The following is a 24,087-nucleotide window of genomic DNA, read 5'->3' as shown; positions in this document are numbered from 1 at the left end:
CTCTTGTCTTCTTTTTCTCGGGGCTCTAAAATGCCCAAATGATATCTGTATGGAAATTAGAATCTTTTTTTTTTGTTGTGAAAATGTTTTGATTAACTAATTGCCAACAGCAGATAGCCGAATGACGGCTACACTGCGTCCGGCCAGTTCTGGGTGGACATCATATGACGTCCTCCCAGAACGCGCTCTCCTGGGCGCCCCCTGGTCCGCACAACCGGCGATCTCCGTGATCGCTGTGTTCTATGTACACGGCTGATCACGTAATGTGTTAAAAGGCCAATTATGCCTGGATTTCAGCACCTGATCAGCCGTGTCCAATGACACACTGATCACCGGGAAATGCCATTGCAGGTTCTCTTTCCTCACGCTGTCAGAGCACCAGGAAAGTACTGACGAGAACCGGCAGTTGTCAGAGCGGGGATCGGCACCGATCATTAGGCCAGTGATGATCAGTGCCTTGATGATCGGTGCCCAGCAGTGCCACCCACCAGTTACGCCCACCTGTGCCTAGCACTGCACCAATCTGTACACCCACCTGTGTCAGCCACCTGTGCCCAGCAGTGTACCCACCTGTGCCACCCACCTGTGCCCACCAGTGCCACCCACCTGTGCCCACCAGTGCCACCCACCTGTGTCCACCAGTGCCACCCACCTGTGCCCACCAGTGCCAACCACCTGTGTCAGCCACCTGTGCCCAGCAGTGTACCCACCTGTGCCACCCACCTGTGCCCACCAGTGCCACCCACCTGTGCCCACCAGTGCCACCCACCTGTGCCCATCAGTGCAGCCCAGCAGTTGCATCAGTCAGCGCCCAGCAGTGATGCCAGTCAGTGCCACCTATCAGTGCTGTCTATCAGTACCCATTATCAGTGCTGCCTATCTGTGCTACCTCATTAGTGCTGCCTATCAGTGCCATTGAGTGCTGCTTATCAGTGCCCATCACTGCTGCCTATCAGTGCCCATCAGTGCTGTCTATCAGTGCCCAGCAGTGCTGCCTATCAGTGCTGTCTATCAGTGCCGCCGATCAGTGCTGCCTCATCAACGTACATCATTGAAGGAGAAAATTTACCTTTTTTAAAAAATTGTATAATAGAAACAAAGCAATTTTTTTTTTTTATTGTTTGCACTTTCTTTTTTTATATTGCAAAAAGTAAAGTGCCCAGCAGTGCTTAAATACCACCAAAAGAAAGCTCTATTTGTGAGAAAAAGATAACCATTTCATATGGGTACAATGTTGCATGACCGCGCAATTGTCATTCAAAGTGCAACAGCGCTGAAAGCTGAAAATTGGCCGGTAAAGAAGGAGGTACAAGTGCCGGTAGGGAAGGAGGTACAAGTGCCGGTAGGGAAGGAGGTATAAGTGCCGGTAGGGAAGGAGGTACAAGTGCCGGTAGGGAAGGAGGTACAAGTGCCGGTAGGGAAGGAGGTACAAGTGCCGGTAGGGAAGGAGGTACAAGTGCCGGTAGGGAAGGAGGTACAAGTGCCGGTAGGGAAGGAGGTACAAGTGCCGGTAGGGAAGGAGGTACAAGTGCCGGTAGGGAAGGAGGTACAAGTGCCGGTAGGGAAGGAGGTATAAGTGCCGGTAGGGAAGGAGGTACAAGTGCCGGTAGGGAAGGAGGTATAAGTGCCGGTAGGGAAGGAGGTATAAGTGCCGGTAGGGAAGGAGGTACAAGTGCCGGTAGGGAAGGAGGTATAAGTGCCGGTAGGGAAGGAGGTATAAGTGCCCGGTAGGGAAGGAGGTACAAGTGCCCGGTAGGGAAGGAGGTACAAGTGCCCGGTAGGGAAGGAGGTACAAGTGCCGGTAGGGAAGGAGGTATAAGTGCCGGTAGGGAAGGAGGTATAAGTGCCCGGTAGGGAAGGAGGTACAAGTGCCCGGTAGGGAAGGAGGTACAAGTGCCGGTAGGGAAGGAGGTATAAGTGCCGGTAGGGAAGGAGGTATAAGTGCCCGGTAGGGAAGGAGGTATAAGTGCCCGGTAGGGAAGGAGGTATAAGTGCCCGGTAGGGAAGGAGGTACAAGTGCCGGTAGGGAAGGGGTTACAAGTGCCGGTAGGGAAGGAGGTATAAGTGCCGGTAGGGAAGGAGGTATAAGTGCCGGTAGGGAAGGAGGTATAAGTGCCGGTAGGGAAGGAGGTATAAGTGCTGGTAGGGAAGGAGGTACAAGTGCCGGTAGGGAAGGAGGTATAAGTGCTGGTAGGGAAGGAGGTATAAGTGCCGGTAGGGAAGGAGGTACAAGTGCCGGTAGGGAAGGAGGTATAAGTGCCGGTAGGGAAGGAGGTACAAGTGCCGGTAGGGAAGGAGGTATAAGTGCCGGTAGGGAAGGAGGTATAAGTGCCCGGTAGGGAAGGAGGTATAAGTGCCCGGTAGGGAAGGAGGTATAAGTGCCGGTAGGGAAGGAGGTACAAGTGCCGGTAGGGAAGGGGTTACAAGTGCCGGTAGGGAAGGAGGTATAAGTGCCCGGTAGGGAAGGAGGTATAAGTGCCGGTAGGGAAGGAGGTATAAGTGCTGGTAGGGAAGGAGGTACAAGTGCCGGTAGGGAAGGAGGTATAAGTGCTGGTAGGGAAGGAGGTATAAGTGCCGGTAGGGAAGGAGGTACAATTGCCGGTAGGGAAGGAGGTATAAGTGCCGGTAGGGAAGGAGGTATAAGTGCCGGTAGGGAAGGAGGTACAAGTGCCGGTAGGGAAGGAGGTATAAGTGCCCGGTAGGGAAGGAGGTATAAGTGCCGGTAGGGAAGGAGGTATAAGTGCCGGTAGGGAAGGAGGTATAAGTGCCGGTAGGGAAGGAGGTATAAGTGCCGGTAGGGAAGGAGGTACAAGTGCCGGTAGGGAAGGAGGTACAAGTGCCGGTAGGGAAGGAGGTATAAGTGCCGGTAGGGAAGGAGGTATAAGTGCCGGTAGGGAAGGAGGTATAAGTGCCGGTAGGGAAGGGGTTACAAGTGAATGTGGAAGAAACATATTATTATTATTATTATTATTATTATTATTATTAATAAATGTCCCCCGTGTAGTACAGGGTCATCCTCTGACTGGTGTAGCGCTGATCTTGTGTGCTGACTCTTGTCATTATCTTTTCATTTAAATTGAACTCATTTTTTTGCAACATTTAAACATGTAACATGTTAGGAACATTGTGCTCACCCTTCAATGTTGTCCTACAAGATCATCAATTCCATCTGCTATCTGTTATCCTGTGTAATTCTTTATCCCCTCACTGACATGTCCTGTTGTATGTCATGCATTTAGGGTGCAGGCTGCCGTGGCAACCAAAAATTGGCTCAAACACCCCTCCCCCCACAACCAGAGAGACACTGACCCCCCCCCCTTCAACCACAAAGAGAGCTTGACATTGAACAACAAGACCCCACCCCTACCCGAGAGAGCCCTCCACTACCACCACTCCCCATACACTGGCAACACCCCTCCCCCCACAACCAGAGAGACACTGACCCCCCCCCCTTCAACCACAAAGAGAGCCTGACATTGAACAACAAGACCCCACCCCTACCCGAGAGAGCCCTCCACTACCACCACTCCCCATACACTAAGAACACCCCTCCCCCCACAACCACAGAGACACTGACCCCCCCCTTCAACCACAAAGAGAGCCTGACATTGAACAACAAGACCCCACCCCTACCCGAGAGAGCCCTCCACTACCACCACTCCCCATACACTGGCAACACCCCTCCCCCCACAACCAGAGAGACACTGACCCCCCCCCCTTCAACCACAAAGAGAGCCTGACATTGAACAACAAGACCCCACCCCTACCCGAGAGAGCCCTCCACTACCACCACTCCCCATACACTGGCAACACCCCTCCCCCCACAACCAGAGAGACACTGACCCCCCCCCTTCAACCACAAAGAGAGCCTGACATTGAACAACAAGAACCCACCCCTACCCGAGAGAGCCCTCCACTACCACCACTCCCCATACACTGGCAACACCCCTCCCCCCACAACCAGGGAGACACTGACCCCCCCCCCTTCAACCACAAAGAGAGCCTGACATTGAACAACAAGACCCCACCCCTACCCGAGAGAGCCCTCCACTACCACCACTCCCCATACACTGGGAACACCACTCACCACCCTTGCCACAGAGAAGACACTCACCTTCACGACTCTGGACACCACTGGGAACAAGAGTCATGTTCTGCAAACCCCATCAAGCATCTCCCACCTGGTCCCCATGCTGTGTGTGCCCCTTCTTTTGGGTGGCAATGCTAATATGACATCTTGTCATTGACACGGGACAAGCTGACATATTTGTGTTGTAGTGAAATCATGGCCACCGTCTAACCTTCTATGCATGTCAAGCTGTGTACTTGTATGGATGTCACCTTGGAATCTGCAGCTTTGTCTGTGCAGCCACCGCATCACACTTGTCTTTTATAGGATTTCCTCATTGGGATGGAACACGCAATTCTTCATCATCATGTGTGTAAACACAGCCAGCACACGGGTCATGTCATCAAATATCCCCATCAACCAAAAAAAAGGCTTTTACAAATGTTTCTTCTTTGTGTTGTATTTGTGCTAAGTTCGGATGGCCATACATGACACAATTATGTCGCCTCTTTTTCCGTATAGACGGCCCTAGATTGTACATTTTTCTTCCAATGTTTTTATCATCCCCCCAAGTATGTGGTGCAACCATCTTACAGATTGTATGCCAATGACAAGGTTTGCTTCTGTATTCCCTAATAATATGTGTTTTGTATTACATAGCATTGTATCCCATATGGTCACATTTCTACATCAGGTTCATAAAACACGTCCCACCGCATTAACAGCCAATTCAGGTACAATAACGACATGTTTGTTTACAGAGATGATGTCATGAAGATGAGGTAACACTAGGGGAAAGGCTGCTGATGAGGTCATCATCATACATATGTCTGCAGAAAGCAACACCTTGTCATAAGATCAACAGCTGCCATCTGCTAATTTCACCTCTTCAAAAAAAAGACAAAATGTTTTTCTATCAGAATACTTCTCATTGCAATCCCAAGTAAACATTTCTCTTTACCATTGTGTCATTTATAAACTACATTCATGTCACAGGCAGGGGCCAAATCACCATTTGGAAACTCGGCCAGTGCCCAAGGGCCCGGGGTCAGTAGGGGGTCCCATGAGATGCCCCTGGTACCTTTTTCATAGTCTATTTTGGAGTTTGGCCAAGGACACAATGGCCCCATGGTCCCCTATTGCCCAGGGGCCCCATGAGTTGTCAGTTTGCCCCTGGTAACATAGTACTATATGAAATGAACATTGATGAGACAATGCCACCCACCTTTGTCACCAACCTGTGCCCATCAGTGCCACCCACCAATGCTCATCAGTGCAGCCCAGTAGTTCTGCCACTCCTTGCCCAGCAGTAGCCCCAGTCAGTGACACCAGTCAATGCCGCCTAGCAGTGCCGCCTATCCGCGCCATCTCATTAGTGCTGTCTATGAGTGCCCTTCAGTGCTGACTATCAGTGCCGCCTATCATTGCCCATAAGTGATGCCTATCAGTGCCGCATCATCAACACACATCAGTGAAGGAGAAAAATTACCAGTTTTCACAATGTTTTAATAGAAACATAGAAATGTTTCGGGGGCACTATTATTGATTATAGAGCAAACAGTTAAACACACAGTGGAGAGTACATACCACGAAAAGAAGGTTGTATTTGTGACAAAAAATGATAAAACTTCATATGGGTACAGTTCTGCATGAACAACCAATTGTAATTGAAAGTGCGACAGCGCATAAAGCTGAAAATTGTCGGGGGCAGGAAGGGGTAGAAGTGCCCTGTAGGCAGGAAGGGGGTAGAAGTGTCCTGTAGGCAGGAAGGGGGTAGAAGTGTCCTGTAGGCAGGAAGGGGGTAGAAGTGTCCTGTAGGCAGGAAGGGGGTAGAAGTGTCCTGTAGGCAGGAAGGGAGTAGAAGTGTCCTGTAGGCAGGAAGGGGGTAGAAGTGTCCTGTAGGCAGGAAGGGAGTAGAAGTGCCCTGTAGGCAGGAAGGGGATAGAAGTGTCGTGTAGGCAGGAAGGGAGTAGAAGTGCCCGGTGGGCAGGAAGGGGGTAGAAGTGTCCTGTAGGAAGGAAGGGAGTAGAAGTGCCCGGTGGGCAGGAAGGGGGTAGAAGTGTCCTGTAGGAAGGAAGGGGGTAGAAGTGTCCTGTGGGCAGGAAGGGGGTAGAAGTGCCCTGTAGGCAGGAAGGGGGTAGAAGTGCCCTGAAGGCAGGAAGGGAGTAGAAGTGCCTTGTAGGCAGGAAGGGGGTAGAAGTGTCCTGTAGGCAGGAAGGGGGTAGAAGTGTCCTGTAGGCAGGAAGGGAGTAGAAGTGTCCTGTAGGCAGGAAGGGGGTAGAAGTGTCCTGTAGGCAGGAAGGGAGTAGAAGTGCCCTGTAGGCAGGAAGGGGATAGAAGTGTCCTGTAGGCAGGAAGGGGGTAGAAGTGTCCTGTAGGCAGGAAGGGGGTAGAAGTGTCCTGTAGGCAGGAAGGGGTAGAAGTGTCCTGTAGGCAGGAAGGGGGTAGAAGTATCCCTGTAGGCAGGAAGGGAGTAGAAGTGCCCTATAGGCAGGAAGGGGGTAGAAGTGCCCTGTAGGCAGGAAGGGGGTAGAAGTGCCCTGTAGGCAGGAAGGGGGTAGAAGTGCCCGGTGGGCAGGGAGGGGGTAGAAGTGCCCAGTGGGCAGGGAGGGGGTAGAAGTGTCCTGTAGGCACGGAGGGGGTAGAAGTGCCCGGTAGGCAGGAAGGGGGTAGAAGTGTCCTGTAGGCAGGGAGGGGGTAGAAGTGTCTGGTAGACAGGAAGGGGGTAGAAGTGCCTTGTAGGCAGGAAGGGGGTAGAAGTGCCCGGTAGGCAGGAAGGGGGTAGAAGCTGAAAATTGTCGGGGGCAGGAGGGGGGTAGAAGTGTCCGGTGGGCAGGAAAGGGATAGAAGTGTCCTGTAGGCAGGAAGGGAGTAGAAGTGCCCGGTGGGCAGGAAGGGGGTAGAAGTGTCCTGTAGGAAGGAAGGGGGTAGAAGTGTCCTGTGGGCAGGAAGGGGTAGAAGTGCCCTGAAGGCAGGAAGGGAGTAGAAGTGCCCTGTAGGCAGGAAGGGGGTAGAAGTGTCCTGTAGGCAGGAAGGGGGTAGAAGTGTCCTGTAGGCAGGAAGGGAGTAGAAGTGTCCTGTAGGCAGGAAGGGGGTAAAAGTGTCCTGTAGGCAGGAAGGGGGTAGAAGTGTCCTGTAGGCAGGAAGGGGGTAGAAGTGCCCTGTAGGCAGGAAGGGGGTAGAAGCGCCCAGTAGGCGGGAAGGGGGTAGAAGTGCCCAGTAGGCAGGAAGGGGGTAGAAGTGCCCTGTAGACGGGAAGGGGGTAGAAGTGTCCTGTAGGCAGGAAGGGGTACAAGTGCCCTGTAGGCAGGAAGGGGGTAGAAGTGTCCTGTAGGCAGGAAGGGAGTAGAAGTGCCCGGTGGGCAGGAAGGGGGTAGAAGTGTCCTGTAGGAAGGAAGGGGGTAGAAGTGTCCTGTGGGCAGGAAGGGGGTAGAAGTGCCCTGTAGGCAGGAAGGGGGTAGAAGTGCCCTGAAGGCAGGAAGGGAGTAGAAGTGCCTTGTAGGCAGGAAGGGGGTAGAAGTGTCCTGTAGGCAGGAAGGGGGTAGAAGTGTCCTGTAGGCAGGAAGGGAGTAGAAGTGTCCTGTAGGCAGGAAGGGGGTAGAAGTGTCCTGTAGGCAGGAAGGGAGTAGAAGTGCCCTGTAGGCAGGAAGGGGATAGAAGTGTCCTGTAGGCAGGAAGGGGGTAGAAGTGTCCTGTAGGCAGGAAGGGGGTAGAAGTGTCCTGTAGGCAGGAAGGGGTAGAAGTGTCCTGTAGGCAGGAAGGGGGTAGAAGTATCCCTGTAGGCAGGAAGGGAGTAGAAGTGCCCTATAGGCAGGAAGGGGGTAGAAGTGCCCTGTAGGCAGGAAGGGGGTAGAAGTGCCCTGTAGGCAGGAAGGGGGTAGAAGTGCCCGGTGGGCAGGGAGGGGGTAGAAGTGCCCAGTGGGCAGGGAGGGGGTAGAAGTGTCCTGTAGGCACGGAGGGGGTAGAAGTGCCCGGTAGGCAGGAAGGGGGTAGAAGTGTCCTGTAGGCAGGGAGGGGGTAGAAGTGTCTGGTAGACAGGAAGGGGGTAGAAGTGCCTTGTAGGCAGGAAGGGGGTAGAAGTGCCCGGTAGGCAGGAAGGGGGTAGAAGCTGAAAATTGTCGGGGGCAGGAGGGGGGTAGAAGTGTCCGGTGGGCAGGAAAGGGATAGAAGTGTCCTGTAGGCAGGAAGGGAGTAGAAGTGCCCGGTGGGCAGGAAGGGGGTAGAAGTGTCCTGTAGGAAGGAAGGGGGTAGAAGTGTCCTGTGGGCAGGAAGGGGTAGAAGTGCCCTGAAGGCAGGAAGGGAGTAGAAGTGCCCTGTAGGCAGGAAGGGGGTAGAAGTGTCCTGTAGGCAGGAAGGGGGTAGAAGTGTCCTGTAGGCAGGAAGGGAGTAGAAGTGTCCTGTAGGCAGGAAGGGGGTAGAAGTGTCCTGTAGGCAGGAAGGGGGTAGAAGTGTCCTGTAGGCAGGAAGGGGGTAGAAGTGCCCTGTAGGCAGGAAGGGGGTAGAAGCGCCCAGTAGGCGGGAAGGGGGTAGAAGTGCCCAGTAGGCAGGAAGGGGGTAGAAGTGCCCTGTAGACGGGAAGGGGGTAGAAGTGTCCTGTAGGCAGGAAGGGGTACAAGTGCCCTGTAGGCAGGAAGGGGGTAGAAGTGTCCTGTAGGCAGGAAGGGGGTAGAAGTGTCCTGTAGGCAGGAAGGGGGTAGAAGTGTCCTGTAGGCAGGAAGGGGTAGAAGTGCCCTGTAGGCAGGAAGGGGGTAGAAGTGTCCTGTAGGCAGGAAGGGGGTAGAAGTGTCCTGTAGGCAGGAAGGGGGTAGAAGTATCCCTGTAGGCAGGAAGGGAGTAGAAGTGCCCTATAGGCAGGAAGGGGGTAGAAGTGCCCTGTAGGCAGGGAGGGGGTAGAAGTGCCCTGTAGGCAGGAAGGGGGTAGAAGTGCCCGGTGGGCAGGGAGGGGGTAGAAGTGCCCAGTGGGCAGGGAGGGGGTAGAAGTGTCCTGTAGGCACGGAGGGGGTAGAAGTGCCCGGTAGGCAGGAAGGGGGTAGAAGTGTCCTGTAGGCAGGGAGGGGGTAGAAGTGTCTGGTAGACAGGAAGGGGGTAGAAGTGCCTTGTAGGCAGGAAGGGGGTAGAAGTGCCCGGTAGGCAGGAAGGGGGTAGAAGCTGAAAATTGTCGGGGGCAGGAGGGGGGTAGAAGTGTCCGGTGGGCAGGAAAGGGATAGAAGTGTCCTGTAGGCAGGAAGGGAGTAGAAGTGCCCGGTGGGCAGGAAGGTGGTAGAAGTGTCCTGTAGGAAGGAAGGGGGTAGAAGTGTCCTGTGGGCAGGAAGGGGTAGAAGTGCCCTGAAGGCAGGAAGGGAGTAGAAGTGCCCTGTAGGCAGGAAGGGGGTAGAAGTGTCCTGTAGGCAGGAAGGGGGTAGAAGTGTCCTGTAGGCAGGAAGGGAGTAGAAGTGTCCTGTAGGCAGGAAGGGGGTAGAAGTGTCCTGTAGGCAGGAAGGGGGTAGAAGTGCCCTGTAGGCAGGAAGGGGGTAGAAGCGCCCAGTAGGCGGGAAGGGGTAGAAGTGCCCAGTAGGCAGGAAGGGGGTAAAAGTGCCCTGTAGGCGGGAAGGGGGTAGAAGTGCCCTGTAGGCGAGAAGGGGGTAGAAGTGCCCTGTAGGCGGGAAGGGGGTAGAAGTGCCCTGCAGGCAGGAAGGGGGTAGAAGTGCCCGGTGGGCAGGAAGGGGGTAGAAGTGCCCTGTAGGCAGGAAGGGGGTAGAAGTGCCCTGTAGGCAGGAAGGGGGTAGAAGTGCCCGGTAGTTAGGAAGGGGGTAGAAGTGCCCGGTAGTTAGGAAGGGGGTAGAAGCGCCCTGTAGGCAGGAAGGGGGTAGAAGCGCCTGGTAGGCAGGAAGGGGGTAGAAGCGCCCGGTAGGCAGGAAGGGGGTAGAAGCGTCCTGTAGGCAGGAAGGGGGTAGAAGTGCCCGGTAGGCAGGAAGGGGGTAGAAGTGCCCGGTAGGCAGGAAGGGGGTAGAAGTGCCCGGTAAGCGAGGGGTTAATGGAATTAGGTATCCATTCAATGTATCCTCTGATAATCATAGAGGCCATGAAATAATGTATCACTTTAATTCATGATACTGCAGAATGTGAAATTGTAGCCACTGAAATATCGGGGTGCCAATTGTGACCCCTAAATTGCTGTAACATGACCTACCAACCACAGACATCCACAACAAAACTACCACAAACAATTATTGACAGACTTCCGCCCCTTCTGCCATAAACAGCACCCCTACCAAAGTAACACCATCAAGTGACAGAACTGCAACTGCACTGACATCCGTGTGCCCATATGAATGGCGTAGCGTGCAAAGGGTTATATATTGTGTACATGTGCCCCCCTTGTCATTCCCCCCCCAGAAAGATCAGTCCCCGTGTAGATGTGCCCCCTTGTCATTTCCCCCCAGCAAGATCAGTCCCCCGTGAAGATGTGCCCCCCTTGTCATTCCCCCCAGCCAGATCAGTCCCCCGTGAAGATGTGCCCCCCTTGTCACTCCCTCCAGCAAGATCAGTCCCCCGTGAAGATCTTCCCCCCTTGTCATTCCCCCCCAGCAAGATCAGTCCCCCATGAAGATCTGCACCCCTTGTCATTACCCCCCCCTCACCCAAGGATCAGTACCCCGTGAAGATCTGCCCCCCATTGACGCAAACATCCCCCCCTAGCAATAAGCTCAGTCTCCCTTGCTGCAAATCCCCACCCCCATGTGACTGGCACCCACGTGTAACTGCACCACCAAAACATGTTATGGCCCCCCAATATCACTGATCCCCCCACATGTGACTGTACTTGCCATGTCACCCCCCAAGCAGCTTGGCGACATCAGGATCGTCAGCAGCAGTGATCCGAGGGATGTGACTCCTGTAATATCGGGATCGTCAGCAGCAGTGATCCGAGGGATGTGACTCCTGTAATATCGGGATCGTCAGCAGCAGTGATCCGAGGGATGTGATTCCTGTAATATTGGGATCGTCAGCAGCAGTGATCCGAGGGATGTGACTCCTGTAATATCGGGATCGTCAGCAGCAGTGATCCGAGGGATGTGACTCCTGTAACATCGGGATCGTCAGCAGCAGTGATCCGAGGGATGTGACTCCTGTAATATCAGGATCGTCAGCAGCAGTGATCCGAGGGATGTGACTCCTGTAATATCGGGATCGTCAGCAGCAGTGATCCGAGGGATGTGACTCCTGTAATATCAGGATCGTCAGCAGCAGTGATCCGAGGGATGTGACTCCTGTAATATCAGGATCGTCAGCAGCAGTGATCCGAGGGATGTGACTCCTGTAATATCAGGATCGTCAGCAGCAGTGATCCGAGGGATGTGACTCCTGTAATATCGGGATCGTCAGCAGCAGTGATCCGAGGAATGCGACTCCTGTAACATCAGGATCGTCAGCAGCAGTGATCCGAGGGATGTGACTCCAGTAATATCAGGATCGTCAGCAGCAGTGATCCGAGGGATGTGACTCCTGTAATATCAGGATCGTCAGCAGCAGTGATCCGAGGGATGTGACTCCTGTAATATCGGGATCGTCAGCAGCAGTAATCCGAGGGATGTGACTCCTGTAACATCGGGATCGTCAGCAGCAGTGATCCGAGGGATGTGACTCCTGTAATATCGGGATCGTCAGCAGCAGTGATCCGAGGGATGTGACTCCTGTAATATCGGGATCGTCAGCAGCAGTAATCCGAGGGATGTGACTCCTGTAACATCGGGATCGTCAGCAGCAGTGATCCGAGGGATGTGACTCCTGTAACATCAGGATCGTCAGCAGCAGTGATCCGAGGGATGTGACTCCTGTAACATCAGGATCGTCAGCAGCAGTGATCCGAGGGATGTGACTCCTGTAATATCGGGATCGTCAGCAGCAGTGATCCGAGGGATGTGACTCCTGTAACATCGGGATCGTCAGCAGCAGTGATCCGAGGGATGCGAACCCTGTAACATCGGGATCGTCAGCAGCAGTGATCCAAGGGATGCGACTCCTGTAACATCGGGATCGTCAGCAGCAGTGATCCGAGGGATGTGACTCCTGTAATATCGGGATCGTCAGCAGCAGTGATCCGAGGGATGTGACTCCTGTAATTGCAATCCAGCATGAAAGGGGTTAACACTTTCTCAGAGCGAGATCGCTGATCGTCTGCTTATGCCTGAAACTGGCACATGCGCAGATACATCAAGGGGGGCAGATCCTCAGCTTCCATATCAGACTAAGGGAAAATGGCCGCTGGAGGAGGGACAGGCGGGCTACAACAAAATGGAGGAGGGAGATCTAACCCACTGCACTGTAATGTGATAACTGTGTTTCATTGATAATAGACCAGGAAAAAATTGCCACCAAAGGAGGTACAGGTGGTCTACAAGAAAATGTAGGAGGGAGATCTAATCCACTGCACTGTAATGTGATAAATGAGATATAAATGAAATTAGACCAAGGGAAAATGGCCACCAAATAAAGGACAGACAAGCTACAACATAATGGCGCCCGATTAGTCTATTAAGGATTATAATGGTATATATAGGCAGCTGTACGTCCGATGGCCAACTCCTGAGGAGGTCACGTGATGTGATGTAACCTGTAGAGTGGGACAATGACGTCAAGCTGTTAAATTAGAAGATTACGAGCCGCCATCATCTTTTGCTTTTCAGGTTTTTTCCCTGTTGTTTTATTCTATTCAGCTTTTTTTGTACCAGCACCATCTAGTGTCTGCTCTCCATACTGCACCCTCTGTATAAATCTGTCTGCAGTCACTTCCTGTCTGGTGTCACTTCCTGTCTGTGTCACTTCCTGTCCTGAGAACACTTTCTTCCTCTCAGCCATTTTAGATCAGCTTCAAGAAGGTCCAACATAATCGGTCTCCATCCTGAACACACGGCCACCATAGGGCCAGCATGGGATCTTCTCCATGTCAGAGCACACGGGTAAGTCAGGTGGATCTCCTATTCCTGGTCCCGACTCCTGTCCCTGCTATAGACGGACCAATCATCTGTGACCGAACCTTCCTCCTCGTCATCGATGATCTGGGTGTATTATTATTATTATTTATTATTATTAATATTATACAGTATTTATTCCAGGTACTTATATAGCGCCGTCAGTTTACATCTATATTGTACATTCCCATCAGTCCCCGCCCCTGAGGAGCGTATAAATCTAGGGGCCCTAACTCACATTCATACATACACATACTAGGGACAACGTAGGAGACAATTCACCTCCCAGCATGTCTTTGTAGTGTGGGAGGAAACTATAGTACTTGGAGAAAACCCACAAAGGCACAGGGAGAACATGCAAACTCCAGGCAGGTGGTGCCATGGTTGGGATTTGAACCAACAACCCGAGTACTGCCAGGAGGAAGTGCTAACCACTCAGCCACTGTGCTGCCCCGTGCTGTATATATCTCAGCATGTACTTCTCAGTGTTGGTTTCCTCCTCATTGCCGGCCATTAAATGGGCCTCAGAATGGCTCCGGTATTCCCTCCTAGGAAGGACATTCAGGCCGATCTCCCACCATGTTCCTCTGATGTGTCCGAGACAGAATAACAGGAGAGACACCAGGAGAACCCGCTGGGACCTGACACTCCGAGAACCAGAGTTATGGTGGAGTATAGATCCTTCCTGAGATACTCCTCCCTGGGAACGTCATACCTCTGTACTCCTCTCCTGTACATACCCATCACTGTCATACCTCCGTACTCCTCTCCTGTACATACCGATCACGGTCATACCTCTGTACTCCTCTCCTGTACATACCCATCACTGTCATACCTCCGTACTCCTCTCTTGTACATACCCATCACTGTCATACCTCTGTACTCCTCTCCTGTACATACCCATCACTGTCATACCTCCGTACTCCTCTCCTGTACATACCGATCACTGTCATACCTCCGTACTCCTCTCCTGTACATACCGATCACTGTCATACCTCCGTACTCCTCTCCTGTACGTACCCATCACTGTCATACCTCCGTACTCCTCTCCTGTACGTACCCATCACTGTCATACCTCCGTACTCCTCTCCTGTACGTACCCATCACTGTCATACCTCCGTACTCCTCTCCTGTACATACCCATCACTGTCATACCTCCGTACTCCTCTCCTGTACATACCCATCACTGTCATACCTCCGTACTCCTCTCCTGTACATACCCATCACTGTCATACCTCCGTACTCCTCTCCTGTACATACCCATCACTGTCATACCTCCGTACTCCTCTCCTGTACATACCCATCACTGTCATACCTCCGTACTCCTCTCCTGTACGTACCCATCACTGTCATACCTCCGTACTCCTCTCCTGTACGTACCCATCACTGTCATACCTCCGTACTCCTCTCCTGTACGTACCCATCACTGTCATACCCCCCACACTCCTCTCCTGTACATACCCATCACTGTCATACCTCCGTACTCCTCTCCTGTACATACCCATCACTGTCTTACCTCCACACTCCTCTCCTGTACATACCGATCACTGTCATACCCCCCCACACTCCTCTCCTGTACATACCGATCACTGTCATACCTCCGTACTCCTTTCCTGTACATACTACTCACCATCGTATCATCTGCAACTCCTCTCTTACATTTACTACCTGCAGTTATGCTCTTCTTCTTAAATTGGGGAATAACTCGATGACTTACATACTTTTCAGACCTTTTTTGAAAAAAGGCTGTTTTGAAAATAATACACTTTAATTTGTATTTCATGATAAATCCTGCCTCATCTCTGCCTCTCTACCTGCAGCCTAACAATGAGGCGTGCATGCAGCCACTGATCTATTTCTGGCTTTTGTCTCTCAGACATTCTAATGTTCATTTCTCCAAACGTCCTCCAGGACAGCCTTCCTGAGACAGAGCTCCTCCCTCTCGGACAGGAAACACGTAAGCACAGTACTATAAAAGGCGGACCACAAGGCCTCCCTCCTGAGTTTTTAGTGTTTCCTCTGCAAGGATGGGTGCAGTCCTCAAGGACCTGATTGTCTGGAAGTCCTGGGCCCTAGAGCTTGCTGGTGGCTCCTGGTCTGTCTTACTTCCTCCTGCTCGATGTGATCCCTTCAGGGGAAGTGGGGCTGCGCTCCTGATATTTTTCCATGCCTCAGTGGATGATGACCATCGGGTGTTTCCTGGGGGATCCAGGACATTTGATGCCTGTCATTCTCCTTCCCGTGCGGGGGGGGCTCCAGCATCCGATGCACAGTGGGGCAGAGTGACTGCCAATCTGGCGTGCGAGTAGCTGCAACTTCTGGGTGCTGTCCAGGTACCAGAAGTTCCTGCTGCAGTGATGTCGTCAACGGGCGCCTGAGACTCATGGTTCCAGTCTCCATAGCAGCACTAGCATCTGGTTAGGCAGCCAGTCTGGTGTACAGACCCAGCAGAGCCTGTGGCGCCACCACAAGAGGGATGGATGGAAGGCACTGACAGTACTCAGGCATATCCTGGTCATTCAGGCACTGGCTCCTCTAAGGTAAGCTTGGGGACTCTGATCCCTCTTGCTGACCCTGGTGGGCACACTTCCTTTTCTTGCTCCCCCAGCACAGTGGTTTTGTATGAGGGGCCCTGGGCTGATTATTTTCTGTACTGTTTTTTTTCTTGCTTATTGTAGGTTAAAGTCCAGGACAAGGTGCAGAGTCAGACCCCCAAGAAGAAGTGTGCAGTTTGTGCAGCTAAATTGGGTTCAGCTTGGGAAAAACCCTTACGCTGCAATTGTGTGGCTAGCCTTATTAAGGATAAGTCATTTACAGCCTGCCATAAAGTGCTCACCTCCATTAAGGATGACGTGTTGTCTACATTTCAATCCTTTAGATCCCTATTGGAAAAATGCAGCCACCACTGGATCCTTGGACCCAATCGGTGGGTTTGGAGGTAGCAGATGCATTAAAAGGGGAGGAGGACCCGGAGGAGGATCCTAGGTCCCGGGTAGATTCAGGCTCATAAGAGGAGGACGGTGATGTTTGCTCCTCCAGAGGTTCCAGGAACAAATTGCCCCTGGAAGATGTGGACAACCCCCTTAAAGCTATCTACGAAACCTTAGAGATCAAGGAAGAGGACGTTTGCCTATCTAAGCATGACCGCATGTATCAAGGTTTGTATGCTAGAAAGACTAGTGTCTTTCCAGTCCATAGTTCCCTGGTTGATACCATTAGGCAGGAATGGGAAAGCCCTGAGAGGAAACCCTTTTTCTCAAGTAATCTTAATAGGAGGTTTCCATTTGAGGATAACAAGTCCCAGCAATGGAACAAGGTTCAGAAATTACACACCCCCTTATCTAAAGTCTCTAAAAGGACAGACTTAACATTTGAAGATATGGGGGCTCTGAAAGACCCTATGGATAAGCGGGATGAAGTCTTACTCCGCAGGGCCTGGAATTCTACTTCCATCAGCTTTAGGCCAGCTTTCTCGGCTACCTGTGTCACCAGTTATCTGGAATGCTGGCTTACACAGTCACTTCTCTCGGCAGGAACCTCCAGGCAGCAAATCCTGAAATAATTTCCTTTGCTGTTTAAAGCAGTTGGTTTCCTTGTGGATGCCTCGGCCAAGTCAGTTAAGCTAGCGGCTTGAACCTCTGCCCTTGTGAATTCAGCTAAAAGGGCATTTTGGTTAAAAACCTGGGCAGGGAACTCCGCATTCAAACTGCACCTTTGTGCCTTACCCTTTATTGGTGATAATCTTTTTGGTCCAGGTCTTGAGGAGGTTCTGGAATGTACAGCTCATAACAAGAGGACATTCCCAGAGAGTAGGAAAAGGTCCAAAATGACTCCAGATCATTGTGCAGGTCTGATCTGCAACTACAGGAAACGTTTGGTTGAGGGTATTGCTGCCAAAGGAGGGTCAACCAGTTATTAAGTCCAAAGGTTCACATACTTTTTCCTCCCTGCACTGTGAATGTTTACATGTTATGTGCAATCAAACCATGGCAACATCTAATGTTTGTGTAGTATTATGTTCAGCAGACTGTGTTCTTCTATTGTTGTGATTTAGGTGACGTTCAGAGCACATTTTATGCCCAATTCATGCAAAACTCCACGTATTCCCAAGGGGTTCACATACTTTTTCTTGCAACTGTATAATGTCACAATATAGGTGCTGCCAGGGTGCCCAAATCTGTTATATCTCCCTCCCAAATATAGTACATTTCAGCCCCTCAAATAAAGTGCATTCCAGTCCCAATTTCATTAGCCAGTTTCCCCCAATTCACTTAGCACATTGTAATTTAATTAATAAAGCTCAGCTCCCATTTCAGTAGTTGTTTCCCCCCTGTCAGGATGACCTTCCCCCCTTGCTGCCTCTTGTCCTGCCGCAGCTTTTTGAAGCCGAACCACGCAGGACAAGAGGTGTGGCTCCTCTCACCTCCGCCACTATCTTCTCCCCATTCTGGGAGGCATTAGGGGAAAAGATAGTGAGGTTCACACCTGTCTGCGGAGAGGTACGAACCTCCTGCGGAGAGGTTCTGGACCGCGGTGTCAGAATGACGCCGCACGGTCCCGACATCTGCACTGCATGCACAGGGAGTTCCCGCTCTTGCGGATGCCACCGGACAAAGGCTGCGCTCCTTGTCCAGGGGGGCGTGCCTCTTTGCCGAGCAACGAGGCTCACTGCCCACGGCCCGCCCGCCATTGCCAGGACGACCAAGAAGCGTCCTGCATTGGTTTAAGAGACCGATGACAGGCTCTTCCCGGTCATCCATTTCACTGCCAAGCCACCGAGGGATCCCAGATGAGACGGGACTCTTGTGGCCACTCTGCATAGACCCCCCAAGGATAAGGGGAGCTGCCGCACTGCACACCCCAAAGCTAAGGGGGAGAATTATGCCAGCTGCCCACCGCAAGCCCCAGAGAAGGGGGAGACCTCCACAAGCTGCCACTCTGCAAGCCCCAAGGATAGGGGGAGAACTACACCAGCTGCCTTCTGCAGGCATCTAGGACTCGGGGGGATTATTACCATGGACTATGCCACGCATACTCCAGTTTCAGGGCAAGTACTTGATGTCATACTGCCTTGCTCCCTTGTGGACCCGGGCACCCCTGTCTGATCTGTGAGTGAATGCCCCCCTGTTTTCCCTGAACTGTTCTTGTACTCCCTCTCCACCTCCCTGTTTGGATTACAAACTGCTGTAGAGATTTTAACTTTGCCCCTGGGGCTGGACTACAATTATTTTTGGTCCTCTTCTTGCTATTTCCCATACTGGGCACTGCCACCCCCTTGCAATCCCCCATTGAGTGACTGCCATTTGTAATAATAAAGCTTTGTGTGTTTGCCATCTGCCTTGCGTGTTCTGTCCTGCCTACCCTCCGTCACAATATACCTTCCTGTTTCCTCTGCATATTACAGTGTCATGCCACCACTTATGTATGGGGCTCTGTTAAACTGCATCTGCCCCAGTCCATCCGTATCTTACCGAAACTTAGAGTGGTCTGGGGCTTCCTAACTTTGCTAAATATTTCCAAGCTGCACATCTTGCTCAACTCCCTAAATATCATGCAGTAAAAGTGAACCCCTCCTATGGGTCACTATAGAATCAGTAGATTGTAACCCCTCATGAGTTGCAAATTTACTATGGCTACACCCAAGAGACCGTCGCTCACTCCAACACCCAATTACTCAACACTACCTATCTATCTGGGACAGTCTAAAGTTCTGATACACCTTTCAGTCACCCCATAACCCACTCATGGCATACCTCCTCCATCCAGGCTTTTATCCGGCATGGATGCCTCCATCTTCTTTTCATGCTTGTCCTAGAGCTAGTCTAGTTCAACACCAGACTCCTTTATACCCTTCCAAACCCTATGTGACTCCAACAAAATCTCTACATCTGAAATTTTTAGATATCTTCAGATCAAACACTTTTATTCCTTTCACTTACACATGAACACCTCTGTCCTAGACATGACTAGGTTTGGACACATATGTAAATGTGACCCCCCATGCCAGACTTTTGATTTCCACCTTATATGCACAGTTACCAGCTCCACCACCTTACACTTCCATACCATATACATCCAAGTGGGAATGGGATTTAAATCTTCATTTGAAAGCTATTGGGCAGACATATGGTCTGCTGCAAAATCCTCCTCCCAAAATATAGTTGCTATGGAGACTAACCACAGCACTCTCATGCACTGGTACCTGGTCCCTGCCCAGATCGCTAAATTCATCCCTAATCCCTGACTTGTTTATGTGGCTGCTCTGAAGCAGGTATCCACATTTGGTGGACCTGCCCAGTTGTTCAAATGTATTGGTGCAAAATATTCCATATGCCTACAGTTCTTTATGAAGAAGTTACAGTATATATATCCATCCGGCCACTGCCTCATTTAATAACAAGCCCCAAGAAGTATACCTTATGGCATGTCTCCAAGCTATGGATGGAAGGAAAGGGATCACCCCACCGGCAAGTGAGAAGAGGGGAGCATGAGTCAGAGCAATTCCAGTGTCAGCCAATACAAGTAAAGGGATGGATGCAGTGTGACAAAGCCCTAGTGGGTGCGGTGAAATGCATCAGAGGGCGTGGCTAGAATGGCAGCTGAGGCCATTCCTCAACACTGGACTGGGGTCGGTTGACCAGCGTCCATTCCTTTACTTGCATAAGGCCCAAGAAGTGACACACTGGCAATTCAAACTACTCCTGTAGGTCACCATCACGGCTTAGCAAACCATAGCGAAGGCCTGGAAATCCCCCCACCTCAATACCACTGAAACTAAGAATAGTGTCACTCGAGCCACGATACATGTCAAAGTAGAAGCCGTCCTATTAGACAGAGTGCATAAAAATGAACAACTATGGCAACCATGGGTTGACCATTTCCTACCCTCAAACTCTGATGAAACCTTACTCTCTTTGTAGTCCTGAGTCCATTAGGTAACCCACTACTCAGTTGCTACTCTATACAGGCACACACCCTCCCCCCTGGGGACCTCCTCTCCTCCCCCCTTATCTGTACCCCTTTCTTCACTACTCTTGCTCTTATCTCTCCATTGCTCTCTTCCTTTTCACCTTTCCTCTCATTAGCTCTTTATCCCTTATAGGGTTTTCCCAACTGGGGAACCTACACTATCAGTTTGAATTTTCAGTGAGGCGGACAGGTCACCCACTCGTCTGCCACTGATATCTGCATACAGGTTGAAGTACTAAATCTATACTCCCACTGTGAGAGTACCAGGAATGATATTATAGAGTATATAACATGTTTCAGTCTCTACATTCACTCCCCCCTTGATACTATAGCACTGTTATCTCTTGCTGAAGTTAAAGCAGAGCTCCACCCAAAAGGGGAAGTGCTGCTTTAATTAGTTGCCGACCGCAGGTAGCCAAATGATGACTGCAGTGCGGCCGGCGAGTTCTGGGAGGTTATCATATGACGTCCTCCCAGAATGCGCTCTCCTGCATGCCCTTGGGGGCCCGCACCTGGTGATCTCCGTGATTGTTGTGTCCTATGACACGCTGGTCATCGGGAAATGCAATTGCCGGTTCTAGACTGCACTTTCCTCACGCTGTCAGAGCATGAGGAAAGTACTGCCGGCAGTTGTCAGAGGAGCGATCATCAGTGCCTTGAGGATCGGTGCCCATCAGCGCCACCCACCAGTTCCACCCACAAGTGCCCAGCAGTGCCACCCACCTTTGCAACTTCAACATCTTACCAGGTGGGACTTAGTAGACACATTAGATCCCATCCATCGGTTTCTACTTCCATCAGATACAGATTTCACATCACTCTCACACTTGTTAATGGGCTTCAGATGGCACCAGTGGGAAAGGCATGATCTCTCATATATTTATTCCAGTCTTTTGACTCTTACTGAAGACTTATAGAAAGAAATGGGAAACAGAGAAAATAATAGAGAGTGGTGGGAGGTGATTGTGACCTCCATACCTCTCATCTCTCTGTCCTCTTCACAGAAACTCAGTCATTTCTTTTGCATAGATCATTCAGGACTCCAGCTCCATTGTTTAGCTAGGACAGGAGGGATTTCCCCTTATGACCCCAAATGTGGTGATGTCGAGGATTTGATACACGTTTTGGAGATGTCCAAAATTATTAAAAAAGTGGAACGATATGACCAGTATTGTAATGTTGGTGTTCAATATTCCTCGGGTGTGCCTCTTGGTCTCAATAGAGGAGGAATTATTTACACCTCCTCCTATTACAAGTCATATAGCAATAGTGAGGCTGCTTGACCATAAAAAATATCCCGATCTTGGCTATCATCTCAAACTCCCAGCAGACAACAGTGGATTGAGCAGGTGATCTCCACATCAACATGTGAAAAAACAAACGTATCAACATTGTTATTCCCCCAAGAAATGTATGTCTCTGTAGCAGAACTGGCTGGATACTCCTTGCTCTCTCTTAGTTAGTTCTTCATAGGCTTTTAAAATCTTAGCTCTTTTAGCCCCAAAGAAGGGGAACGGCCAGTTGTATCCTACTGAATGGTGACTACATTGAAGACTGATACTTGGGGAATGATCCTGTAGACACGGGCCTCATTGATCGGTGTCAGCTATCTATGTACAGTTGTGTTCAAAATAATAGCAGTCAGACATCACTAACCGGATCAATCACTGTTTTTGGTAGAAATTATATTTCTACATGGCAAATAATTTCCTAGTAGGTGTAGTAGAGTCAAAGAAATCCAACAGACCCGACAGTCATGACATGCATGCTGCTGATTCTGTGTCATTGAATCACTCATTGAAAGGGGCATGTTCAAAATAATAGCAGTGCGGAGTTCTATTAGTGAGGTCATTCATTCTTTGAAAAACAGGTGGCAATTATTGCCCTTATTTAAGGAAGGAAGGCAGCAAATGTTGGACATGCTGGTTACAGTGCATTTCTCTCTGAAATTCTGAGGAAAATGGGTCGTTCCAGACATTGTTCAGAAGAACGGCGTACCTTAATTAAAAAGTTGATTGGAGAAGGGAAAACATATAAAGAAGTGCAGAAAATGATCGGCTGCTCAGCTAAAATGATTGCAAATGCGTTTAAAATGGCAACCAAAACTTGAAAGACGTGGAAGAAAGCGAAAAACTACCATTGGAATGGATAGAAGAATAGCCAAAATGGCGCGGACTCAGCCAACAATCAGCTCCAGGAAGATGAAAGAAGGTGTGACTTTCCCTGTGAGGACTCAGCCAACAATCAGCTCCAGGAAGATGAAAGAAGGTGTGACGTTCCCTGTGAGGACTGTTACAATTAGAAGACGCCGATGTGCAGCCAAGCTATCTGCAAGAAGTCCCCGCAAAGTCCCAATGTTGGGAAAAAGACGTGCTGAAGAGGTTACAATCTGCCAAAGAGCACATTGACCGGCCTAAAGAGAAATGGGGCAACATTTTGTGGACTGATGAAAGTAAGATTGTTCTTTTTGGGTCTAGTGGGCGGAGACAGTTTGTCAGACGACCCCCAAACACTGAATTCAAGCCACAGTACACTGTGAAGACCGTGAAGCATGGTGGTGCAAGCATCATGATATGGGGATGTTGCTCATACTACGGTGTGGGGCCTATTTATCGCATACCAGGGATCATGGATCAGTTTGAATACATCAGAATACTTGAAGAGGTCATGCTGCCTTATGCTGAAGAGGAAATGCCCTTGAAATGGGTGTTCCAACAAGACAACGACCCCAAACACACCAGTAAACGTGCAACATCTTGGATCCAGACCAACAAGATGGACGTTATGGAGTGGCCAGCCCAATCCCCGGATCTTCATCCAATAGAAAACTTGTGGGGTGACATCAAAAATGCAGTTTCTGAGGCCAAACCAAGAAATAGAGAAGAACTGTGGAATGTGGTCCAATCATCCTGGGCTGGAATACCTGATCACAGGGGCCAGAAGTTGGGGGACTCCATGCAACACAGATGTACAGCAGTTCTCAGAAACAGTGCGACTACAACCAAATATTCATGAAGTCATTCAAAGGAAAGCAAAATCTTCAAACATTTCTCAGTTTATATAGTGAATGTTTGAGTTTGTAAAGAAATACAAACACGGCCATTTTTTTTTTGAACCGTCTAATATTCACTTTTCTTCCATTTTTTTTAGAGGAACAACACAAATTTGATGTATTTTCTTCATGTTGTGATTTGGAATAGAATGTGTCGTGTTCCCAATGCATTTGTGTGGATGGAAGTAAAAGCTATTAGAAGGATTTTCAGCTTTATTCACTTTTTTCAACACACTGCTATTATTTTGAACACAACTGTATGTACTGGGGGGAGTTACTTGCCGTGTACAGTTGAATTGTTCTAGGTTGTTTGTTCTTTTCTCTGTTCATTTGTTTATAAAAGGTAAAAGTGACACCATAGACAAAGCAAGTTATTGTTCTGTATGATCTGTACTTAGAAACTTTCTAAATAAAATCTATTTGATTAAAAAAAATACTGTAGATAATGCTGTACATATTCTTTCTATTTATAAGATATATTTAGTAATGAACATTAAAAATAGAAAGCGACTTTATGTAGCCCTTTATATAAAATTATTATTATTTTTTTTGTACAGGTGGATTGATGAACCAAGTTTTCGGTCATGTTGGTTTTCATGTATACAGCTAAGTCACATGGAAAACAAGACATATGGATGTCTTAATTGACTGAAAGTCTTTATTGCAGTTCACTGGAGGATTCACACGGGATACAAGTCCTATCTGTGTTCTAAAAGTCATGGTTTGGATCCTCTTCCACATTGATCCAGCAGGAGAAAAGTAATTTCAGTGTTCTGGAAGTGACAATGGCTTTACAATAAAGTCCAACCCAAATATACATAAGAGAAGTCATTTCAAACTACTTCTTATTTGGAGATTTTACAATGGAGAGAAAATATATCACACACCAGAAGGTTCACAATGGAGAGAAGCCATATCATTGTTATGAATGTGATAAAGCTTTTACAGATAAGTCAGCCCCACTGTACAGTGAGGAAGAGCTAACAGAGGGCGGTCAGGAACGGGGGGAGACATCCGCCTCTTCAGCAGCCAGGCGAAGAAGTACT

The 24,087-nt window shown here is 50.1% G+C and overlaps 1 long non-coding RNA gene across 1 annotated transcript; it reads left to right on the top strand.

Annotated features, from left to right (window-relative positions):
• The first annotated feature begins 11,897 nt into the window (after positions 1-11,897).
• Positions 11,898-23,868, top strand: LOC149470573 (uncharacterized). Its single transcript, XR_016308364.1, has 2 exons — positions 11,898-13,008; positions 23,599-23,868. It is a non-coding gene; the product is annotated as an uncharacterized LOC149470573 (long non-coding RNA).
• Positions 23,869-24,087: the final 219 nt, after the last annotated feature.

The sequence above is a fragment of the Staurois parvus genome, unplaced genomic scaffold (genome assembly GCF_062004578.1).
Source record: "Staurois parvus isolate SC_StPar_1 unplaced genomic scaffold, SC_StPar_1.0 ptg000038l, whole genome shotgun sequence".
In the NCBI taxonomy this organism is placed as follows: Eukaryota; Metazoa; Chordata; class Amphibia; order Anura; family Ranidae; genus Staurois; species Staurois parvus.
This window is presented reverse-complemented; position numbering and strand designations above follow the sequence as displayed.